This window comes from Ambystoma mexicanum, chromosome 1p (genome assembly GCF_040938575.1).
Source record: "Ambystoma mexicanum isolate Mex_15411 chromosome 1p, UKY_AmexF1_1, whole genome shotgun sequence".
In the NCBI taxonomy this organism is placed as follows: Eukaryota; Metazoa; Chordata; class Amphibia; order Caudata; family Ambystomatidae; genus Ambystoma; species Ambystoma mexicanum.
This window is the reverse complement of record NC_090921.1, coordinates 602,967,705-602,991,231: the sequence shown is the minus strand read 5'-3', so window position 1 is coordinate 602,991,231 and position 23,527 is coordinate 602,967,705. Positions and strand designations below refer to the sequence as shown.

Genomic DNA, 23,527 nt, shown 5'->3' with positions numbered 1-23,527 from the left:
TGTTTCTATTTGACCACATCTACACAAATTTCAGTTGGCGTGGTATTTCCCAATAAGGTGATTGCTCGTAATGTCGCCAGTTTGATCAGCCCAAATTGAATACTCGTGAATTCGTACCTATATAGCGCCTATATACAATGTGTTTGAAAGTGCTTCAAGGAAGGGGACGGAACAAGGGAAAATCAAATGACATTCTTACATGGGCATGAACAACAAGAATGTGAAATTAACTATCGTACTTGGCCTGGCGACATTTCAGATAGTGCCAGGGCTAAGACACAGATAGGAAGGGAGGGGGTAGTAGGGATATGGGAACAGACAGGCGACTATGGTACTAGGCCTGATGATATTTCTGGTAGAATCAGAGATTAACAAAAGGTGGGGGGAAAGGGAGGAGAAAGGAGTGAGAGGAACAAAACAAACGACTATCGTACTAGGCCTGATGACATTTCTGATAGAGTAAGTGCATAGAAAAAAGTAGGGGAGGGTGGGAGGAGAGGAGGAGAGAACAGAGAATAAAAACAGTGAAAAAGCTGAAAAGCAGAAGGAAGAGCGGATACAGTTGCCGAGGTCAGTGAAAGACATAATGTTGCAGGGAACAGAAAATGTAAGCAAGTATTCAAGATGATGATGGGCACAGCATGATTCAGGGCCACCCTGAGTACGAGATCCAAGGGAGATCCAACATGAGCGTTGAGAAGGTGAAGCAACAAAAGTCAGTGTGTCCATAGAGTCAAATCCATGTGTAGGTAACAGGACGGTGATGGTGAAACCATAGTGAATCAAGAGAACTTCTCCAGTGATTGGCAGAAGAGGGGGTGCAAGAAGGGGTAGGGGGGAAGGGGAAGCAGGAAAGAAGAGTTCAGGCAAAGCAGGGGGGCAAACGGGCATAATGGGGGACCATGGAGGGGCTGAGAGGGCCCAACAGACATCACAGTGGTCCAAGGAGGGTGGTGGGGGGCACAATAGACATCACGGGGGACCAGGGAGGGTGGTGGGGGGCACAACGGACATCACGGGGGACCAGGGAGGGTGGTGGGGGGCACAAAGGACATCATGGGGGACCAGAGAAGGGATGAGGGGGCACAAAGGACATCACGGGGGACAGGGAGGAGGTGGGGGCAACAAAGGACCTCATGGGGGACCAGGGGCAGTGTGGGGCACCAAAGGACCTCACGGGGGACCAGGGAGGGGGTCGGGGCACAAAGGGCAATCCTGGTTCTTTTGTAACTTCGCACCTTCATTCTTTGAATTCCTTAAATTGACTATTTTGTGATTTAAGTAGCTTTGATATTGTCTTAGCTGAATAATGTGCATGCGGTCAAGTGACATTTCATAATATATAAGCACTCTAGACTGAGGAAATGTTCGTTATCATGGGATAAAGCAACCACAAAGTTATTTCCTGGAGAAAGATGAGGGCTTTATTCAAAGCAATAACCCATCCCAATATCTATAAAGCTATTAGCACTGTTTGGTGAAGTAAACACTAATGGTACTCTATGGTAAACATAAACGAGTGTATGTAATGTCAGCTTTCAGGCAGAACTCATAATGTTTGGAATGACGTCAATTCCCGACAGAATTTTGATTGGTTTACAGGAGTTTGTGAACGTTGCTGATCCCAAGTGGAGGGTGGTACACAATGCATGTTGTAATGACACCATGAAGGCATGAGATGGCAGTGAGCACATATGAGGGTAGATGATGTGGGAGGAGTCTAGGAGTATATTTGAATACCTGAAGAGTCACTCACTATAATATAATGCCCGAGTGTTTATTATTTTCTTTCTGAATTCTAGCTGACATTGGATGGGAAAAGAACTACTTATTGGCTTTAGGAAATGATTGCCCTGAAGGCTCCCTTAAGCGGACATGTGCTGTAGGATTGCTGAGGCAGCACTTCTCACATTTTCCCAGGGCACTGGGTGATGCCTCCATCTTGGATTTTGTTAATGTGTGCTGGTCAGAACAATGGGGACTTATTCTCTGCTGGAAGTGCATCAGGGTGCAGTGGCCATATGCTCCTCCCCAGAGAAGGTGGACACCGTATATCGTCAGACCAGTGACCAACCCGGAAGCAGAGGATCATGTGATGTCAAGAAGCAGGATGGAAACTGAAGGCAAACTATGGGGATACACAAGAAGGGTTATTGTTTTGTCTCGGGAGCAGGAGAGGTCAAACGGAAGTGACTGGTATTGTAAGGGGCTAGACCATGGGGAGATGTAAGGGGAAATTGAATTGAAGGCAGGGTGGGTTAGTCTGGAGGGTGGGTTAATGGAGTACTGTCCATTTGTGCAGTTTGCAAAGCAGTAATGAATGATATCATGCTTTGTACGTTCTCAACAAGAATACAAAGCCCTTTTTTTCTTTGCATTGATGAGGTGAACAATGCAGTCCATGTCCTAATTAATCGTTCCTACCCGATCTGGCATGCTGCAGAGGGTATGAACGCTATTTGCACCCCAGGTTGCCAATCCAGTAACCCTGCGTGCTGAAAACATTGTATTTTGATTGAATAAATGGACGCGTTTATTCAAACAAAATACTTTAGCAAGATGGATGCCATGGAGCTGGAAGTCAGGGCTCCAAACGGAGCCTCACTTCCATTTACATTGCGACTAGAGCAGACAACAGGAGGAGGCAGCTGCACCCACAGATGTTGCAGAAATCAGGTAAGTGCGGCGGGGGATTAAAAGACGGGAAGGGAGAGTGGAAGGAAAATGGCAGGGCAGGGGAAGCAGCTAGCAGGTTGCTCGGAACATGAGTTTAGAACATAAGATTCAGTCCAGGTTCTGAGCAACCTGATGGTCACCCCGCCCTGGGTGCTATTATCCAATATTTCTCACTCATCTTTTGAGAACTGTGGAAAATCTTGCAGGATTAAATGACAGGCACTCAGCGACTGATTACTATTTAGCTCTGTAGCTAGGAATTCCCTAGTGGCCTGCTGTATTGTTGATTTCTTGACTACTGCAAAGTTTTTGACAAAGTGGATTTAGGCGTTTTATGGAATGCATTTTAGCTTTTGGGGTTCGATCTTGATAACTCAGCATCACATAAATGGAAAGATATTAGAAGGCCTAGACAAACGTTGTAGAAAGGGGTTTGCAGGTTACTGCACATCTGAGTCCGGTCTGGGTCTATTTTTCAAGTTATAGTCGGAATGTGTTCCCCTTTAGAAGAATACATCTCAACAGTAAGTTTCAGAGTTTTACACTGGTTTTGATCGCTTTGTAAGAAAAGTACATTGAAAGCATAATGTTAATCCGAGAAAATCCTCTAGGAATATAAAGACAGGTGTTACAAATCCAGAGGCGTCGGCCCTTTTTCCCTGGGAGGAGCCACCCCCTTTGAGGCTATGGAGGTGACCCTGCTCAGCAAAACTCTCGTTGGGGGTTTTGGAAAGCCGGACCTCACTGATAGGGACTTACCTCAAGGGGACAAGGGCTTCCATTTCCCTGGAGAACTCCCTATACCCAAGACAATATTGTACAATCATTCTGACAAACGTTTATAATAGATGGCAATCCGAAAAACTGATTTGACATTCATCTGTGGGACTAAAAATTATATAGAAAAAAGCGTTGGATGTTTGGCTCAAGACAGAGCTGGCATCCTACGAGGAAAGACCATGGACAACGATGGCACCTGTCTGTGCCACACTCGAGTTGGCTAAACATCATCCTGCAGCCCCTTTCTTCACTGGGTGCCTACCGTGTGCTCTTAGTAAAGGCCTACCAAGTGGCCTTTGTGATCAGCATAACGGGCTAGAAGCCTGTGTTAAGATGGACACCACCACCAGGATCACTATCCAGGAAGCAAATTTGCTTGCGATCTTCCCTCTGTCGGCAGACCCCGATTGGTTGGCTGCAGCAGGATTTATCCCAGAACAACCGCACTGCCAGCAGTCAGAGCCGGCATCCCACAAGCAAGGACCACGGACAAGTATGGCACCTGCCTGTGCCTGTCTGTGCCTGGCAAGCAGCCTGGCAGATATCTTTACCCTCGGGTATGAGCCTGTGTACACCTTGCCTTCTCTACCGCCTGTTTGTTACCCCAGTCCATTATTTACTTTGCCGAAACACCCCGCTCCTACCTTGCGACACCCTGTTCCCATATGGCTTCTTGATTCAACTTTCGGCCAATCTTAACAGCCGCACAACGGCCAGCTGACCCTCACCTATCTGATCTTGTCTGATGCTACTCAGCATGACCGACTTGGGGCCCTGCCTTGTGAGGTTAGGCTTTACCTGCCTGCCCATGGCATACTCCCCTACCTTACCATCCCGTTGCTACTGTTAATCCCTATCTATTGTGTTCAGCTGGACACTTACTAGAAGCAAACATAATTGTCCTTACATCAGACTTGGTTCTCTTTCCTATAATTGACATTGCATAATAGTGACTTTTCTCTACTCAACTATTTACTATCCTGTTATATTTAGTTAACGCACACTAACAAGCTTGCTATTCTTTTTCGTTATTACCTGCTGGTCTTGCTTCGCTTCTAGTGCCGCACGTAACATCTCAGCAGTACACTCACCAGTACTTGTTATGTTATCCAAAACTTCTGCATCCATGCTTTTTTATTGCTATCTATGCATTTCTCCTGTCATGACCTAACTGCTCTTGACTGCTGCCTGCTTGTATTCCTGATGCACCATGGGGCATGACTTTGCCAGACTGTATTGAACCTGATTTTGCCTGTTAGTGTACCTGAAGTAGCCCCCCGCACCACAAGGCGTGGCTTTGCCAGACTTTACTGTACATGATTTTCCCTGTTAGGTTACCTGACATACCCCCCCGCACTAAGAGGCATGGCTTTGCCAGACTGTACTGTACCTGATTTTGCTTGTTACCTGAAGTAGCCTCCTGCACCATGAGGCCTGGCTTTGCCAGATTGTATTGTACCTGATTTTGCCTGTTAGTATGCCTGAAGTAGCCCTCCTCACCATGAGGCTTTGCTATGCCAGAATATGCAATTAAGAATCGACTTGCATGCTGTAACCGCTTAAGTGGTTTTGCACTTTTAAGAATGTTCATTTGTAACGTAACAAGTGCTCTGATACCTAAGGATTTGGCGCTCTGGTATAAATGGAATAAATAAATAAATAAATGGTGGTCTCTCCGTGGGCTTGACAGCTGAACATAGCCAAGCCCTTTTTTGTCACCAAGTGAGAATAAAGGCGTGCTCACCCCTGAATGGATGAGAAGGACACTACGCAGAGGGTCTGATGTGAACATGTCACTGAGGGGCAGAGCCGGCTGTGGCATGGAGAGAAATAAGAGAATGAGAGGCACGCTGCCGACCTGGCACAGAGCCACACAGTGTCAGCTGGGAAAAGGCAAAGTAATGCTGGGCTTACTTGGAGGCGCGAATAGGCTGCACACGTGGTGGGCCCCATGTCTGATAACCGCTGTCGAAACCAGGACACAAAGGAGGAATGAATCCTGTGCTCTCAACACAAGAGCCAAGTAACCCAGGAACACTGAAACAAGCGGAACCCATACCCTTCTCCTGTACAAATGGGTAGATCAGGAAGCTGTGGAGAAGGCCACTGCTAATGAGCAAATGCCACCTCACTTGAGCAAACCCTGTTACATAGAAGGTACCAGGGTTGCTCAGAGTGGAGGGTGGTGTAGAGAAGAAAGATCAAAAGGGGAGGAAGGAAGCAATACCCTAACCCCACACCGGGGGCCTAAATGCTTGGAGAGAGAGATAGAACCCAGTAACAATAAGGGTTACAGGAGCCCAAATAATATAATCATCCAGACGGCTCACAGCAACTTCCAAGAAGCATGAGAGGCATATAGAAAGTGGAGTTACCAGGACTCCAGCGAGAGAACGGAGACATTGGGACAGAGAGACCCAAGGAAGCATAAGGGCCCAATAACACAAGTGACAAATATTCAAGGGCAGCAGACAAGCACCCAAGACATGAAACAAGTGCAGTGAAATCAACCCAAATGGTGAAGAGGTATTAGGGAGGTATCCCTCAACCCAAGACAACATGGACATTTGATGTTTTCAGAAACTTGACTTAATTTTATAAACTTTTGGAACTTTGAACGACGGTCAAGTACTATCCAATTAGGTAAAATAGTTTTCTACAGATAACCATCGGAATCTGAAACCAGGAGGGATTCCTGGAAGCCCTACGAGAGATGGGGGGTAAACTGCTCTGAAGGTAGGACCATCTGCCTAGTTTTTATTTTGCATGTTTTCTAAGTGGTAGGGCCAGTGTACAGGATAGGTTTGGACAGAGGACTATATTTCTTTATTTTGAATGTTGATGAGCACCTTTGTATAGTTTGTTATGAAGGGAATGCCCCGTTTTAAGTTAAATAAAACTCACTGACATGTCCCCTTGTCCGAGTCCTTCCTCTGGCTTGTTACCCAGGGTTTAAGGAAAAAAGAAGAGGTGTGGATGAGTGTTTATTTTCGGGGTAGCAATAGAAAATGGTGTGCTCTGCATTTGTGAATGCTATCCAAAAAAGATACCATATTAAACTCTATAGTAAGATATCTCAATAGGTTGTTGCATCTGGTGAGGAGATCTGTGTGTAACCTGCTGTGATCTGGGTAGCAACAACCTTGCCTTTCATCCTTCTGAAGTTGATAAAATAACAGTTGAGTTGAGTAATTGTGAGATTGTATTGAGACCCGTACTGTTGTAAGCAAGGGGCATAGTCAATCACTTCCCTTGCTCTATTCAAAAGACCACATTCAAATAGTTCCTTTTCCTCCACTGTTTCCAGTTCTGTAGGTCTTTATAGGGGACTGATATCTCCCTTGTCCTTATTCTTCCTGGTTAGCTTTAGTCTATTTGGGTTCCTTTCCTGCTCATTGCAGGGTTCCTGAATCTGTTACACACTTCATCTCTCCTTTTATAGTAGCTCAAGTTGCCATTAACATTTCCCCATTCCTAGAGTGCAGTTTCATGTATGAGATTGGGCTTCCTAACTTGACAGGTTTGTTCTCCCCAAAAGTCTTTATTGTTCTCTTTCTTCTCTTCAGGATATGTGTGGGCCTTGCCTTATTCCCAAAGCTATAAGTCTCCACTTTTATTTATTTCCCACTCTATGGTTTTTGTAATTCTTCTGATCTCATTTAAACAGTTCTGTTTCACTGAATTATTTCCAATAGTTGTCCCATTATTACTGGGACGAATTTTGCTTAACTTAGGAGTCCTGTTTGGTCTGCTGGTATTCCCATTCCCCCGTTCATACCTTCTGAGTTCCAGGGCAATGTCAGCAGAACCTGCAGGCCTTCGTATTCTCTTTCCTCCTAATCGCTGCTCTGCAGCTTGCTCTCCATGGTGCCTCCTTTTTGGATGTGCTATTCTTGTCTTTGGAAAGTCACAGGGATAGTGAGTCAGACTGGGAGCTGCTTACACCCCTGGATGGTATTGGTGCTGTTGTACAGGCAGACTGACCACCACTCTGAGTCCGTGGTCACACCACCCCAGCTCTTTCTCCTCCTCCTTGCTTGGCTTTCTTCCACTCTTGTACGCTGGTTGCTTGACATTTTTGGTTAGACGGTTAAGTGGCTCTGTCACACGTCCACTCCCTGTTCTCCCAGAGCCCCGCCTTCTTCTGCTTCATTACGCAGAGGGCTCTTTCCCTGCGTCTCTCAGGTTTTCCCTCTCTCTCGTCTCTCCGGTTCCTCTCTGCTTTCTCTCTGTTCTTGGCCTTCTCTCTTATCGTTCATAATATAACTTAGTTATCTTCGTGAGTTTGATAACAGTCTGGTATCTTGTATAAATCCATATAAGCCATCACTTGGATGCCATCAGGGAGCTCCTCACTGGAACAGGAGACCTCGTCCCCAAAGGGGTAGTCTCTCCCAGTGAGGTCCAACTTGCCTCGACCCCTGGAAGGGTTGGAAGGGTGTTGCAAAGCAGGCTCCCCTCTCTACTAACCTCACAGGGGGGGGGGGGTCCCCTCTTTGGGAGAACAGACGAATAACCCGAATTTGTCACAGTTCTAAAATAGAAAAGTGCCTTCAGTCTCTCCAAAGGGACTCCCTCGCCCACACAGTGCAGGACTGACAGAAGGTATGCACGCTCTTTAATTTAGTTTCCGTTAGCACCCCTGTGTGCTTAAGGTGGCACCGGGAAAAGGGGAGAGCGGAGAAGAACACTTGAAGTTGTCCATGCTGCTTTTCAAACAGAAAAGAAGGCTCAGGTGGGTTTTATTGCCTTGTATCAGTATGTAAATGGTTAACTTCATAAGGAAGCTGAGAACCTGACCAGAATTAGAATGCAGAACCATCTTTATAGCTGGAGGGAAAGATGTTTCACCACAATGGTGAAGTGCTTATTGGTACACCATGGAAAAAGACTTTGAGAGATTGTAGTTGTCTCAGCATATATCAATGCTTTTAAGTATAGTTGATATGAGTTTTAGTAGATGCTATGATATTGATATGATATGATATGGCATTTGTAACGCGCCTATACACAAGTGTTTCAAGATTACACGCCTATACACAAGATTTATACAGTGCAATGCTGCCGTTTGCATGGCCTCCAAGCTGTCGGGCAGATCTGAAAGAGAGGGGGCTGGGTTATGTTAGTGGGCACAGAGGGAAAATGCAAGATAGATGTGTTGTTTTGTTGATTCTTGCAGACCAGAAGTACCATGAACCGATAGATGCACAACACGATGCTGGTAATTTTCTCCTGGTAAAGGAGGTATCCATGGTGAACAACAATTTGCTACTAAAAGGCATCAAACGGGTGATACCATCATCATCACACCAGGAAGTGACTGACCAGGCCCATGAAGGGCATTGAGGGATAATTTCAACAACATGCATGTTGAGACAAAAGGTGTGGTTTCCTCGATTAGCTGCACGAGTTGAACACACACCAAAAGATGCTCTACATGTTGTATACTGACTCCCCAAGACAAACCAGAACCAATTCAAACTACACTACTTCCACTAGCAATGTGGACGAGGTGGCAATCGAAGGATGAATATTCAAGGATTCCAGAAAGACAAATGGTTGCATTCACATCAGCCTCCAGTGCTATTCCAGCAATAGATAAAATATTACGGCATATGGGATACCGTGGATTATTAAATCTGTTAACACACCTCCATTTACGAGTCAAGAATCAAGATCTATGGAGAATATTTGGGCTATAAACAGTGTAGCGTCACCCCTGTATGGCAGCAAGCAAATGGGACCGTAGAGCAGTTCATGCAAACATAAAGAAGGCACTACAGATATTGCACTGAACTAATCGACCACTAGAAAAACTCTTGTATTAACTTTTGAGAGACTACTGTAATACCTCTCATGGTACCACTGGGAAGTGTTCTTCTTAGGTCATATTTGGACAGACAGTGTGTAGTGAAAAGGGAGAACCCACACTTCCCTGGGACCAGCCCTTAGTGCAATAAAATCACTCCTAATCTCCTTCCCACACAAATAAGTAGCTATGCGAAGCACAGTGAACTCAATCTGGAAGAAAGCCAATCACATAGAAAATGTAATGCTTGCATTTATTACTACAGTGTCTAATGAGAACTAAGCAGCATTTTACAATAATATGGGAATGAAAGTGCAAGCTGGATAATACCAATTGTCAGTCACAGATGAATATGCAATTATTGATCTTACGCTCCTAGATATCGTGGATGGAGATACGATCGAATCACACCCGGGACCCTTGCCACTCGAAGTGCCCGGCAACCCTTCGAGAAGGGAGGGGAGGACTGGCCCAGCCCCCACAAGCCTGACCCAGAGCGGGTATGTGATGCTAGGAGTCTCGACCCTCTAGTGCACGGCTGGTTGTCCAGGCGCTGCTCCTCTCCGTACGCGCGTTTCACAAACAGCCCAGGATGAGTCCCTCCCTCACTGGCCCAGGTATAGTTCTCTTATTAGGGGCTGCACGTCAATCACTATGACGTATCAGATCTTCGAGAATCTTCTAGGCTCACCCTTCCAGGCAGCAAACATGTTTTTGCCTAGAAAGTTACAAGACTGGAAACAGCCAGTCTTGGCTCCGAGGCTTTGTGTACGTTGTTTTGGGAAGGCCTGACATTCCTGTGTTATCAGTGCACCTGACTCACAGAGCGAATACGAGCAAGGCTGTGCCTGGTTCCTAAAGGCTGCTCAGAGCTTCTTGCAAAGCTAGATGTTTGTCTTCAAGAAGGGCCTTCGCAGTTAACCTCTCGCAAGCATGCTGGCTCACTCAGTTCGAGAAGCCTGGCTGGTTCAGCATTTTTCCGCCACACTTCGAATAAGCTCTAAATACACACAAGATAGCTCAGTAGGTTAGTGCAAGTGCAGGTTACTGCAAGCGCCTAGAGGCTTTTCATGACATTCCACCCCTTTCGAAGTGAGGCTTGAAAATGCTGACTCAGTGCCATGATTTAGAAGCATGTACGGTGTGCTGTAGGCCGATCAACCGTTTTTCCAGCGCAGTCATTCTGTTATAGAGAAATGTCATCTTGCGCAAGAGCCCAATAAAAAACTATAGCAATCAGTATTAGGGAGATCAGCAGCCACAGCAAGGGATGTAACATTATATTAAGCAGCCTTGTAGAGGAGGGAGACCACCCAGTGAATACATCCCACCAGCGGTGAGTAGTAACCGATTGCAGGTGGCTAGCAGTTTTAATTAATTGATTTCTGTCTATCATCAACTTGCGCTCTTCAGAGATAACCGAGGTAGATAGCGTTTGGAAATCTTTCCAAGCAGTTTGAGCAAATTGTCTAATAGGTTGAAGCGGGGCAGTAATCACCCCATAGGGTAGAGTCCAGTTAAGTAAATGCGTGAGCTCGGCATGCAGAGTATTGTGAGACCACTGGGTTAATGAATATAAGGTGTGAGTAACAATGTCTAAGATAGTGACAACCTGATCTACGCAAAATACTTGAGGATTCCCTAATAACCTAAAACTGTTAATAAGCAAGGAATGATTAGTAACTACGCAGGCTTTATGCTGATCTATTTGGAAGATGTCAGTCCCATTAATGTGGTATTGCATCCAACTGCTATGGGATGCATGCATGGGTCCGGAATCCTTCCATTTTTGGGACACATCCACTCCTGATCGCAGGGCATGCAGGTGTGACTGTGGATGGTGTAGTTTTGGCTGTCTAACCATTCCCCTCGTATCTGCAGAACCCACCTGGAACCATTTATTTCCATATGCAAAACTATAAAAGGACACAATATTTCTAAAGCATAAGCGGTTCTTCTAACTTGCATTAAAGCATGGCATGTGTTGTTCATGCAATCAAAAGCAAGCGGTTTAATCCATATGTTTGCTGGTAACTGTTGCTCTGTGTGCCAGTGGGTTGAGGATAGTCGCCCCCTATCACCTGCTGATTTAATAAAATTTGCCATAAAATGCATTGTGTGTCTTTAGCAGTGTTATTGACCTGCCCTATGGCAGAAAAAATGTCTTCATAGCTAAAATTCTGCCATCTCCAATGGTTGCCAATACTTGTAGCAGTGTTGAGCAGGGTAGGGCTTATCAATGGGCCCCACTGGGCCAGAGGTTTTATAGTGGCTAATTTATTGCGCACTGTTTCAATGTCAAAAGCGTTTAAAGCTCCCGTTCCCATCCCCGCTGCTCCCGCAATCAATGAATCTAGCCCCCTAGCTATGTGCAATTTGGTGATGGGCCATAAAAATTGACTCCATTTGTAGCAGTTTGGTAGTAATAAGGAAACATTGCCTCGTGATAAATCTATGTCTAAGTGTACCTCTGTAGTGATAGACGCATTTATTACGTGTTTGAAATTGAAATGTTGTCTTACTACTGGAAAATCTAGCATGTTCACAGTTTGTACTTTGTGTGATTTGAAGAACACCATTCTCCATGTGGGATGCCTGCCATATGCAATATTAGTTTTAGATACAAACACCATACTACCATCCGGCAGTGGCTGTTTCAACGCACAATTGTATGAAATGCATTTAGTCAAGTTATAGTGCAAAAAATCTTAGCGAGTACACTCGCTGCAGTTTTTGGGGCAGAAGAAACATCAAACAAATTATTGGACCCATTCACTGAAACGTTTGGGCCTAAGATTTCATAAGCGCCACTCATATGAGTCGGTGACAAAAGGTGCCCGACAATGTGCCAAGCTAGAACTCTTGCAGTTCCATGTGGATACTCATTTGTATCCTAAAATGTCAATGCCTTTTTTCGCCAGGCTGGATCGTGCAGCAATGCGTCCATAGGTGCCAGCTGGCAATTTTATGCCAATCCCCAGCGATATGGATTTGGTTTGTCCCGCTGATATAACATTATCTTCATAGGGAGATAAATCGAGTCCAATGCTACCCGCCGTGTCTTCCACACAATAAGAGTCTTTGTGGATTCCACTTTCTCGCTTGTCAGTCTCACAAAGGGTGTCTGCTGGTTTCCCAATTGACGATTGTTCAGTTCAAACAGTGCTTGTGCCAGGTGTTTGGACCACCCCTTGAGAGTGTGAGTCTTAGTCAGTTTCTTTATTTGTTGCTTGAGCAAGCCATTGCTGCGCTCCACCAGAGCAGAGGATTCTGGGTATCGACTGATGTGCACTGTCCATTTGATGCCTTGTTCTAGCGCCCAGTTCTGCACATTGTGTCCAGCAAAATGGCTGCCTTGATCTGATTTCATCCGGAATGCCATAATGCCTGATGAGGTATTCCATTCCTTGCATGGGAGCCCGTTGATCTGCATGGGCAACTGGATAGGCTAACAGTCCAGAATATGTGTCTACCATGGTCGAATTTTCACCATTTGATCCACTTCGTTGTTGAACAGGGCAGCCAGTGAGGTGTTAGGTGGCATGTGTGCATCGACATGCCCAATGCAGATTTTGCACCTCTCACCTTTGCACCACATCTCTTCCCAGATGTCTGGCCCTCCCCAGATCGGAGTGTTCTTGATCTGCCTGCCAGCCATCTCTTCCCCATGCTGATGCCCAATGTGTCGGGCCTTGATATGTGGCCCAACTGTCCGCGTATATGTATGCAGTCTCTGTCTTTTTCACCTGTTCAATCACGGAGGCCACCGCCTGCAGTTCAGCATATTGACTGGATCCTCCCACACGACTTTGAAGGGAGATTCTGGCAATGCCACAGGGGTGCTTGGTTCAGGCATCGCTTCCAGATCTACTTCCTCCAGCATTTGTTCTTGCAGTCTGGAAACCCCTGTGCGGCCAGCTTTCGCACGTTGCTGTAAATACCATTTCCATTTAACATGAGTAGCGTCTTGCACTCTGCCACTTTTTCCGCTTGCAGCAGAGTCGCGTACCCAGCCCATGATCGGAATTTGTGCAAATTGTCACTGGTTGCTCGCCTGTGATTCTTTCAGTCTCAACTAGAGCCCAGTACACTGCGGCAACTTGTTTATCAAACGGAGTGTATCTTGTCATAGGATCTGTGAGCTTTCTTGACCAGAAACCTTGCGGCACTCTTTTCTGTCCTTGCTTTTGCCACAAGCTCCACACAGCAACATCATTGTAGACAAGAATTTCCAGTTCAAAAGGATCAGTTTTCGTCATGGGGCCCAGTGTGATGTAATTCTGCAAAGCGTCCTTAGCCTGCTGAAAGACATACTGTTGCTCTAGGCCCCATGTAAAATCATGTTTCTTTCTGGTGACTTTGTAGATGGGTTTCAGTATCAGGCTTAGATGAGCTATGTGATTTCTCCAAAAACCCATTAACCCAATTAACCTTTGTGCCTCTTTATCTGCTGGTGGAGCCATCTGCTGAACCATGTCAATTACAGGGATGGGAATTTTCTTAACTGACCCAGACCAGATTGCACCTAAAAATGTCACCTCTTGAGCGGGCCCCTGTACCTTTTTGGGATTTATGGCCCACCCCCGGTTTTGCATGTGTGTAATCAACTTTTCAGCAGCTTTTTCTACATGTTCTTTCTCAGCACTGGTCAGCATGATATCAATGTAATGAGCAACATGCACATCATCCAACTGTACCATTTTTAAGTCTCTGGCAATCAATCCATGACACAGAGTGGGATCATGCAAATACTCCTGGGGCAATTTAGTAAAGGTAAATTGTCTGTCTCCCCAAGTGATAGCAAATTGGTCTTGTGATTCAGTGTCAATATCGATGGAGAAAAATGCATTGGCCAAGTCAAGGACCACATGCCATTCACCCACTTCTTTTGTAAGGTTTTCAATCAGAGTAATGATGTCTGGCACTGCCACAGCTAAGGGTGGCACCTTCTTGTTCAAAGCGCGATAATCAATTGTCAGAGGCCACGCCCCATCTGGGCAGCGAACAGGCCAGATCGGCGAGTTGAATGGACTGACTGCCGGCCTCATTATGCCAGCTTTCACCAATGACTCAATAGTTTCACCAATCTCTTTGTGCCTGTGCCCTCCTGAAAACCTGTACTGTTACACGCACACTGGCTCAGCAGGAGGAGGTAAATGCAAGGGGGACCATTTTGCGTGCCCAACCACCACGGGTTTAACAACTCTCACATGGATTTTCCAATTGCCAAAAACAAATTCACCTAAATCTGTAGTCACACTTTTGCCCAACAACACATCCTTGCCAAGTATTTACTGCGGTATGTCTGCAATCAAGACATTTGCTGTGAAAGGCAATCCCTCGCCAATTGACATTTTTACATTAAAGGCTTTTGCAACCGTTTCTGCTCCCCATAACCATTGACCAAAACTCTGGGACCAGATAGTTTACTGGGATTGCCATTCAAAATGGTTACCTCAGCTCCCGTGCCTAATAGAGCCAGGACGTGTTTTACTTTCTCATCCAAATACAATGTAAGTGGCACAAAAGGGCGTCTGTCTCTGGGACTGGTTCTCTTTATTAACCGTACCTCAAAGACAGAGCCAGCCCTTCAATCAAAAATGGGGTCTGGGACCTCCCACTTGTCCTTTGCCAAATCAGGGTAGGGTAGCCTTTTGCTCGCACTTTGGGCTTCAACACCTCTTCTTCAGAGGGTGCAGAAGGCCTAGTTTTTCCTGATCCCTGTTTTTTCAGTTTTTTCTATTTTTCAAGCAGCACAGGTGTAGGTTTACCGTCTATCTCTTCCTTTGGAATTCCCGCTTTTAGCAGGTCCACCCACATTTGTCTGTGCGTAACCTCAATTGTGTCAGTTTTCTCTTTAGACTTTACATTTTTGCCACGCTTTTTCTCTGAATCATCATTCGCCGCCACTAGCCGCGCCGCCTTGCGCACATCTAACCCTTCTAATTGCCCTAGCAGAAGTGCCACTTCATCAATGGCTTTACCTTGCGCTGGACCCAGCAATGAAAGCAATGCTCCCTTCATATAACCCAGAACATTTCTCAACAAGCGCGCGCGCATTCCAGCTGTAAACAACTCCATGTCAGGCCCTGCAAAATTTGCACTGTACAGTGCGCACTGTAAACCCATCTCTCTAAGCTGATCTGTCGCTTCCGTTAGTGACCCCCAAAGGCCCCAATTCTCTTCCATGTCCATCGGACTTGCATAGAGATTCAAAAGGGCAGTCTGAAGCCAATTAAACAAGGAATGCAAGCCTTGCTGCCCTAGCGCACCGCGCTCTATCTGCCCCAGCATTACATTAGTAGTGAGTGAACCCATTTTTAACAATTCTTCTGGGGTTAAGAAGATCCCATCGGCACCTGTATCCCACAAGCGTAGATACCACTTCAGAAGTGCTTCACCTGCCCTCTGTCTAAATAACTTGGCAATGTCTAAAAGCTCTGTGTATAATCGCGGATAATCCTAGTATTCTCAATGTTTCCACTGTCAGCTTGGCCTTTTGACTTGTTAGTGATTAATGGCCGTGCTGCCTAAACACATTACTTTGGAGCACATTCCAGCTCCTCTTCATCAGAGCAGTCTAGCTCCGCAAGTCTGACTTCAACGGATTCATTTCAATCAAATGTTTGTTCAGTTTCGCTATCACTAACTTCACCCTACCATAAATTTGGGTCCCAATTATTTTTCCTAATTAATGCGCGAATCCTTATCTTTGATGGGTTGCCCTGCCGCTGTCTGCGCTTGTGCGTGGCTACACGCACAGCTAAAGAGGTACACCTGTCCTCCATCTGATCGGCCCGCTTAACAGACGATTCAAGGGTTTCTCTCATAATGATTTGTTGCCCCTGGAGCAGGGAAATCTCATTGTTCAGTTTGCGAATCTGTCCATCTTTAAGCAATTCATTCTCATGCAACTTCCTGAGCGCCTGCAGGAATAACCAGCCTATGTTTCCTGCTGCTTTTAGCTCCCGTTTGCATTTCCCAAGCGGCAAACTCTCCAAGCACTCACTAATTACCGCCGGGGAAACATAATTCTCAAGCATGTCCCATGCCCTCTGTGCCGAATACCGATGCAAAATGTCTGCCACACCCGACCAGGCATTTGTTACCGGTCATCCTGGAATGTGACAGTGTGCACTATCCCGTACATTGCATTCATCCTTTGCTTGTTTCTTCCTGAAGGGCATTGTGCTCGCAAACCCTGCTCACAGAACCAAATATAGTGAAAAGGGAGAACCCGCACTTCCCTGGGACCAGCCCTTAGTGCAATAAAATAACTCCTAATCATCTTCCCACACAAATAAGTAGCTATGCGAGGCACAGTGAACTCAATCTGGAAGAAAGCCAATCACATAGAAAATGTAATGCTTGCATTTATCATACAGTGTCTAATGAGAACTAAGCAGCATTTTACAATAATATGGGAATGAAAGTGCAATCTGGATAATACCAATTGTCAGTCACAGATGCAATTATTGATCTTACGCTCCTAGATATCGTGGATGGAGATACGATCGAATCACACCCGGAACCCTCGCCACTCGAAGTGCCCGGCACCCCTCGAGAAGGGAGGGGAGGACTGGCCAAGCCCCCCACAGGCCTGCACCAGAGCGGGGATGTGATGCTAGGAGTCTCGGCCCTCTCGTGCATGCTGGTCGTCCAGGCACTGCTCCTCTCCGTACGCGCATTTCACAAACAGCCCAGGATGAGTCCCTCCCTCACTGGCCCAGGTATAGTTCTCTTATAGTTCTCTTATTAGGGGCTGCATGTCAATCACTATGACGTATCAGCTCTTCGAGAATCTTCTAGGCTCACCCTTCCAGGCAGCAAACATGTTCGCCTGGAAAGTTACAAGACTGGAAACAGCCAGTCTTGGCTCCCAGGCTTTGTGTACGTTGTTTTGGGAAGGCCTGACATTCCTGTGTTATCAGTGCACCTGACTCGCAGAGCGAAGACGAGCAAGGCTGTGCCTGGCTCCTAAAGGCTGCTCAGAGCTTCTTGCAAAGCTAGATGTTTATGTCTTCAAGAAGGGCCTTCGCAGTTAACCCCTCGCAAGCATGCTGGCTCACTCAGTTCGAGAAGCCTGGCTGGTTCAGCATTTTTCTTCCACACTTCGAATAAGCTCTAAATACACACAAGACAGCTCAGTAGGTTAGTGCAAGTGCAGGTTACTGCAAGCGCCTAGAGGCTTTTCATGACAGTCAGAACTCGGCAACGGGATGCGAAAGCCAATAACAAAATGAAATCCTATGCTGACAAGAGACGAAAGGTAGAGTCGCCTTTGGTGATATGTGAATGGGTGCTTGTGAGACAACCAAAAATGCACAAATATATCACATAATTCCATGCAGATCCATTGATCATTGTTCATAAGAAAGGGTCTCTAGTTAAGGCCCTCAATGGAGGCTGAGTTAGACATTCATCTAATTTTAGGAACATTTTACATTCTGAGTAGGACACAGAAACGCTAGATGAACACCAGGCAAGAATCAAACTCTTCTTACTTGGGAAATAGTGAAGTAACCAAAGAGGAAGTGGCAATTGTCTCTGTCTCCCTAATGTCTATGACTGCAAAGTTTGTGCACACGGTATTGCCTTGTCGAGTAATGTGGAAGCTGGTGAGGCTCATTCAGGAAATGGGTTGAGAAAGATATTTTATTTTAAAATGGGGGAAGTGAAATTTTGTACGCCTCATGAACATATTGAAGTTAGGTCCACATCCTTATGTTGGAGGAGGGGCATGTATTTGGATCATTAGAGAGGGAAGTGATGTCATGGGAAGGGAATGGGACAGTACCATGATGGAGTGATCAGATAAAGACGTTTGGCAAAATGCTTGGTGTCCAGGCCTTTATTTCACAGCAAGGCACTATGTGGGTTGAACTTGAAATTGAATTTTTATGATTTATAACACACAACCGAACGAAATTAATTGAGTCTTGGTGAAAATGATGAGCAATGTGACAACATTTAGACAATCAATAACCTGAAGGAATGACAGGTGCGGGAACAGATAGAAATAGTTCCAATGCTTGTTTAAACAGGTAGGTTTTTACCGCTTTCCGGAACTTCAAGAAGATTTCAGCCTTCTACTCTCCCATGGAAGACTGTCCATTCTTTTGGTTCAAATACAGAGAATCTCTGATCACCTCTAAAAACAAACAATGAGGGAGGAATGACAAAAAGTAACTTGTCCTGGGATCGGAGATGGTTGATTACTGTGGCATTTTTTGGTCAGATATGTTGATGCCAAATTATTAAGTATTTAATATATAGAACACAGGATCTTGAACTTGATCCCGTCTTCCACAGCTAACTAATGAAGAGACCATCGTAACCCAGAAATGGGTGCAGATTTTATTTACTCCAAACACCATTCTAACTCCAGTGTTTTGCACCTTTTGAAGTTGCTGGACTTGTTTAGCTGGAACCAATAGTCCAGCTGTGAGTTTACCAGTGCTCCCATCACTGCTGCATGATCATTCTCAGGAACAAAGGGAAGAGCCAGTCTAAATAGGCACACAGAATGAAACACAGCCTGCACTTTAGCTCCAATTTGGCCTTCACCACCCAGATCGCTCTGCCAAATGAAACCCAAGTTTTTTTTTTTTTTAAACTTAGGTGCATATTTGAATGCAGAACCCAGAAGGACCGGAGGCAAGGGACATCTGCCCTCTTTAAGGAGATATTTTGGCCCAAACAAGACAATATCCGTCTCATTAGAATGTAATTGGAGGGAATTTGCCAACATCAACCTACTAATTTGTTTCAAACAAACAGCCACCCTCATAAAGGCTCCCTCTACATTATCCAATCTTGTGAACACCTGCCCATCATCCGCATATGACTGAAAACATACCATATGCTTCTGCAGTATGTTCATCATTGGCTGTAAATCAGATGAAATAATAAAGGTGACAAACGGGACCACACAATTCTGCATAATGGAGTCTTATAGAAAACCTCCCAACCTCACTTGTTGGCTGCGCTCTAGCAAAAAGGAGGTAAACCAGATAATGGCTTTATAGACGCTTGATATGGATGACATGGCCCACTGTATGAAACGTTGCTGACAGGTCTAGCATTACCAATAATGAGAGTTGCCCCTGGTCTGCCACTCGTGACAACTCATCCCACACCACCGCCAATATGGTTTCTGTCCAAAATTTTGGGTGAAACCCTGATTGTAGTGGGTCCAAGAGGGACTCCTTTTCTACAAACTCATGCAGTTGACTTGTAACAATTTTCACCAGGTTTTTTCCAGCCAAGGCAAACCTGCTACTGGCAGATAATTCTATAGATGTTGGGGGTCCAGATTCGATTGTTTCCAACAGAGGAGAAATAAGCTTTGTTTTGTTTTTTTAATTCCGGTGGAACAAACCCTTGATCCAAAGATTTGTTAACAAAAAGGGTCATAAAGGGAGTCATGTTTGCTGCCAGACGAATTCCACTCCATGCAGTTAAATAAAAAAGGACATCATTAGTAGGTCTCAGTGCTTTTAATTAAGCTAAAATAGTCTCTTCTGAAACTGGTTTGAAGTTAAAAACTGCACAGCTGTGGGGGAAATCCTCCTCCCGGCTGCCAGTCAGTTCCTCCTGTGTTAGATCTTGCTCTGGCTTTAATTGCCTATTTACGGCAATTATTGCCTGAATGCCTTTAACTTGGTCATAAAAAAACAGATTAAAGGAATTGGCTTGCCTGAATGATGCATCCCGGGGCAATGCCATAGTCCTCGGTTGGACAAAATTAGAAACTACTGAAAATAATTATCTGTCATGATTGTTTGCTGCATCAATCCTTTTTTATTAAAAAATTAGATTCTACATAGAACATCGCCACGTTATATCCTTTTAATGCTGTTTGTACCTTGCCAGCCCACACGATGTCCTGATTTTCTACCATTTCCATTCTGCTGCTCTAAATTCTTTCTTAAGAGTGGCCAGACCTGGAGTAAACCATTGTTTTGAGATTTTTTTAGAATCTTGGGCCTTAAATGGGGCAGTTGAACAAAATTCATCCATGACGGCTGCCCCATGCGCAACTAACTTCTGACAGTCAAGTAAGGAATCAATAGCCACTAGGAGTCTTCAAACCTCTATTCCAGGGACCTTTCCTAAGTCCTTAGGTTTCTGGGCGAGTAGCAAGCCTTTAGTATCAGCATATTAGTCTGCATGCACATCGTGGGTGATGGAAAACAGTCTTATTCAAATGGTCAGACCATGGAACTGGGTATGTGTGTTACTTGAATACCCCTCCCTCCAGCCAACTCCACATCCATACAGTGCCCATGTATGTGAGAAGGTGTAAGCACCAACAGGGTTATGCCATGATTTTCCATGATCTCCCACATTCCCTTTGATTCCATCCCCATCCGGTCCTCCAACCGAATGTTAAAGTCGCCCAGGCATAGAGGCACCTTATGGTGCTGAGGTAGTTGCCTAACTTTTTGAGAAAGACATTGGCTGGGCCCACGTGGCCTATAGCCGAATAGAATTTGTAAGGAACTCCTGGGTGAGGTCCATAGAACTGCATGTCCCATTTGTGTTGAGTCACCCCAACCCAAATCTTCAAGGTGGGACAGCTTCCCACTGGATATGTAAATGATTGCAATCCCTCCTCCTAGATCTATTTCTACATTGAATGTCCTCCCCTTCAGGGAGTAACCAAGGGAACTTGGAATTAGAGGTATTGTTACACCATGTCTCTGTGGTAAAAAGTATATCTAACTGGTACTCTTCTCTGATTATGTGCTTCTTTACCATGTGTAACCAATGATCTAGCATCTATTGGGGATGATTTAAATGAACTGCTTGCTGAACCCTTCGTGTTGAAGAGAGTAATGTCTCTGTCGAGATATCACAGTGCCATTCATGTAAGTTTGTTGTGCGATGTCGTGAGGCACCCTGGAGTGGGTTGGCATCTCCAGTAGTAAACTGAGTCGAACCGCTGGTCCTGTGAGAGTAGGGGGGACGCAGGGAAGGGTGGAAAACCTAGGGAGCAAGCAGCAAGAGACACTTAGTAGAATGGGCGAGAACAGGTCCTGAAGGGAGTTCAGTGTAGTGATTCTCGAGAGAGCAGAGTCCTGTAGGGATCCCTAGGAGTCACTCGGTATGCTACGTGGTGAAGCTGCGATCGATATCTAGAAGGGAGGCATTCTCGTGAAATTGCACTGCGAATCAGAGAACACAGTGGGGACACCAATAGGCAATGCATGGCCTTGGTTGAGTGTATTCTAAAAGCCACACCTCCCTGCACCCTTTTTTGCAGCCAACGGAACTGTGAGAAAAGAGACAAAGCAATTTGCCACACTCTCTGCGATCAAACATCAGGTGTGGAAAACCATTGTATTCATTGGGCTCCAGTCGCGCGGTCGCAGAGGCGGCTCACAGGAGCCTGCTCCGCTCTGAATCTTTTGTGAGATGCATGAGGATGCATGGTCTGCACAATGTCTGACACCACTGCTCCAGCAACTTACAGGCCTGGTGGCTACATTTTGTAACACATCCCTCTGTTTTCAGCAACACATTAGAAAGATCTTTGTGGTGGTTGGAGCAGACACAGTAGCAAGTGGGCAATGGATCATTGGAGTGTGTCACCATTGCCTGTGATGCGTACCACTAGTGAGGGTAACTGTTAAGATGATTGGAAGTTCAATAGCCTACCAAATCGGTGTCTTCTTCCAAGAACCAAATTGGAGTCTCAAAATGGAATTCATTTTGTAAACGCTCTAGTTTATATGCATGATGTTTGCTAGCTTGACTCGCAAACGAAGGGTTTGCTTTTTTGTGCAAATTCAAACTAATTGTGAAGTAAAGACGTCAGCCGCTTTGGTAGGCTAACTGCCCTTAGCTCTACAAGAACCGGAGGAAGGGGTTAGTGATGCTTCATACATTGCAGACCACAAAGTCCTTTGTCACTATGATTACTCATGGAAATAGCACTTGAGAGTAGTGGCCGCCTTATCATTGGAAAGGGAAATGAATGCTATATCGCACTGTTCAGCGGGAACTTCGTTTTAGAGGTATGTATACACCACAGCTCACTTTCTATTCCTCACCCTCAGCTCTTCGACGTGGCTACAGTGCTATGTGGTTATGTTACAGAATGCTACATGGAAGGTTGCTCACCGCGGCACAGGGAAATTGATCTTTCTCCTGCCATGGCCGCCCAGATTTTGAAAATTGCTAATGGCTGACGAATGTCAACATCTCGGATCATATCCAAGGGAAGGTTGACAAGAGCAAGGCGTGACTACCTACCCATTACAGCAGGGTCTGTCACATTGATAATCAGCCCCCGCACCTACATGGCTCAACACTGCCATCCCTTCTGTGGAACCACAAGCCACCGCACCTCTGGGAGAAGATGGGTCAAAGATCTATGGTTTGGAGCATGGCCTGGAAGAGGCAGTCTACTGCCACCAGAACACTGCCTGCCTCCTGTGGTAGTAATGCAATTACGGGCCCTTAATGCCCACATTGGCTGGTTGCTGGAGCATTTAACCACACCCAGCAGTGGTCAAAGGGCCGGATCTTGCTGGATCCGAGGTCTGGCATCAGATGTCTGGGCAAATCTCAGACTCAGCCCTGACAAGGTTTTTACCGGGCCCCCAGCTTCGCAGATGGAAGCTGGGGGTTCAGTGATCTAATACACTCTGGCCGTGGGAATTAATAGGCCACGATTATCACTGGGGTGGGGTCCATCACTGTTACAAGCAGACGTTCTACTTGATGGGCACCCTATTGTTTTCCAAATGAGCATCTTACACTTCCATAGAAGAAAAAAGTGATTTTCAAACTCAAAAATGCTGCTTAAAATTGCATTCACTCGTTTTTGAAAAGGGTTTCTTTTTTTGTCGGACTACCACAGACATATCCTGTGAATTGTGTGCCCCTTCCTTTGTGTTCTAACACAGGTTATATTTATAAAGATGCTACATGCTTGTCAAACTGATTAATCACAAATAAATGCTTCTGGTGTGCTGAGAGCAGTCATTAGGAAATTAAACTGCGGGTTCATAGGGTCCAACTTTTGATTTTCAACACAGGGGCAGAAATACCCTAACCTCTGCCCTGAATAATAAGCAAGCGACCAGCCAACCGAAGTCGTAAGATTAACAAGCAGTTTTTTATATATAACATCTCGGCAATGGTCTCTCAACTTGCTGAGCTACCTTGGTATCCTTCTACTGTAGACCGTGTCTATGGATCCCTTAATGTACTAAAAATCATTGCATTACCAATAGAATTTTGGGTGCATCA

The 23,527-nt window shown here is 45.4% G+C and overlaps 1 protein-coding gene across 7 annotated transcripts in view; it reads left to right on the top strand.

Moving 5' to 3' along the window:
- The window catches only part of LOC138576642 (excitatory amino acid transporter 1-like), a 718,046-nt gene that overhangs the window by 580,656 nt on the left and 113,863 nt on the right, over positions 1–23,527 (top strand). The window lies entirely within an intron of this gene.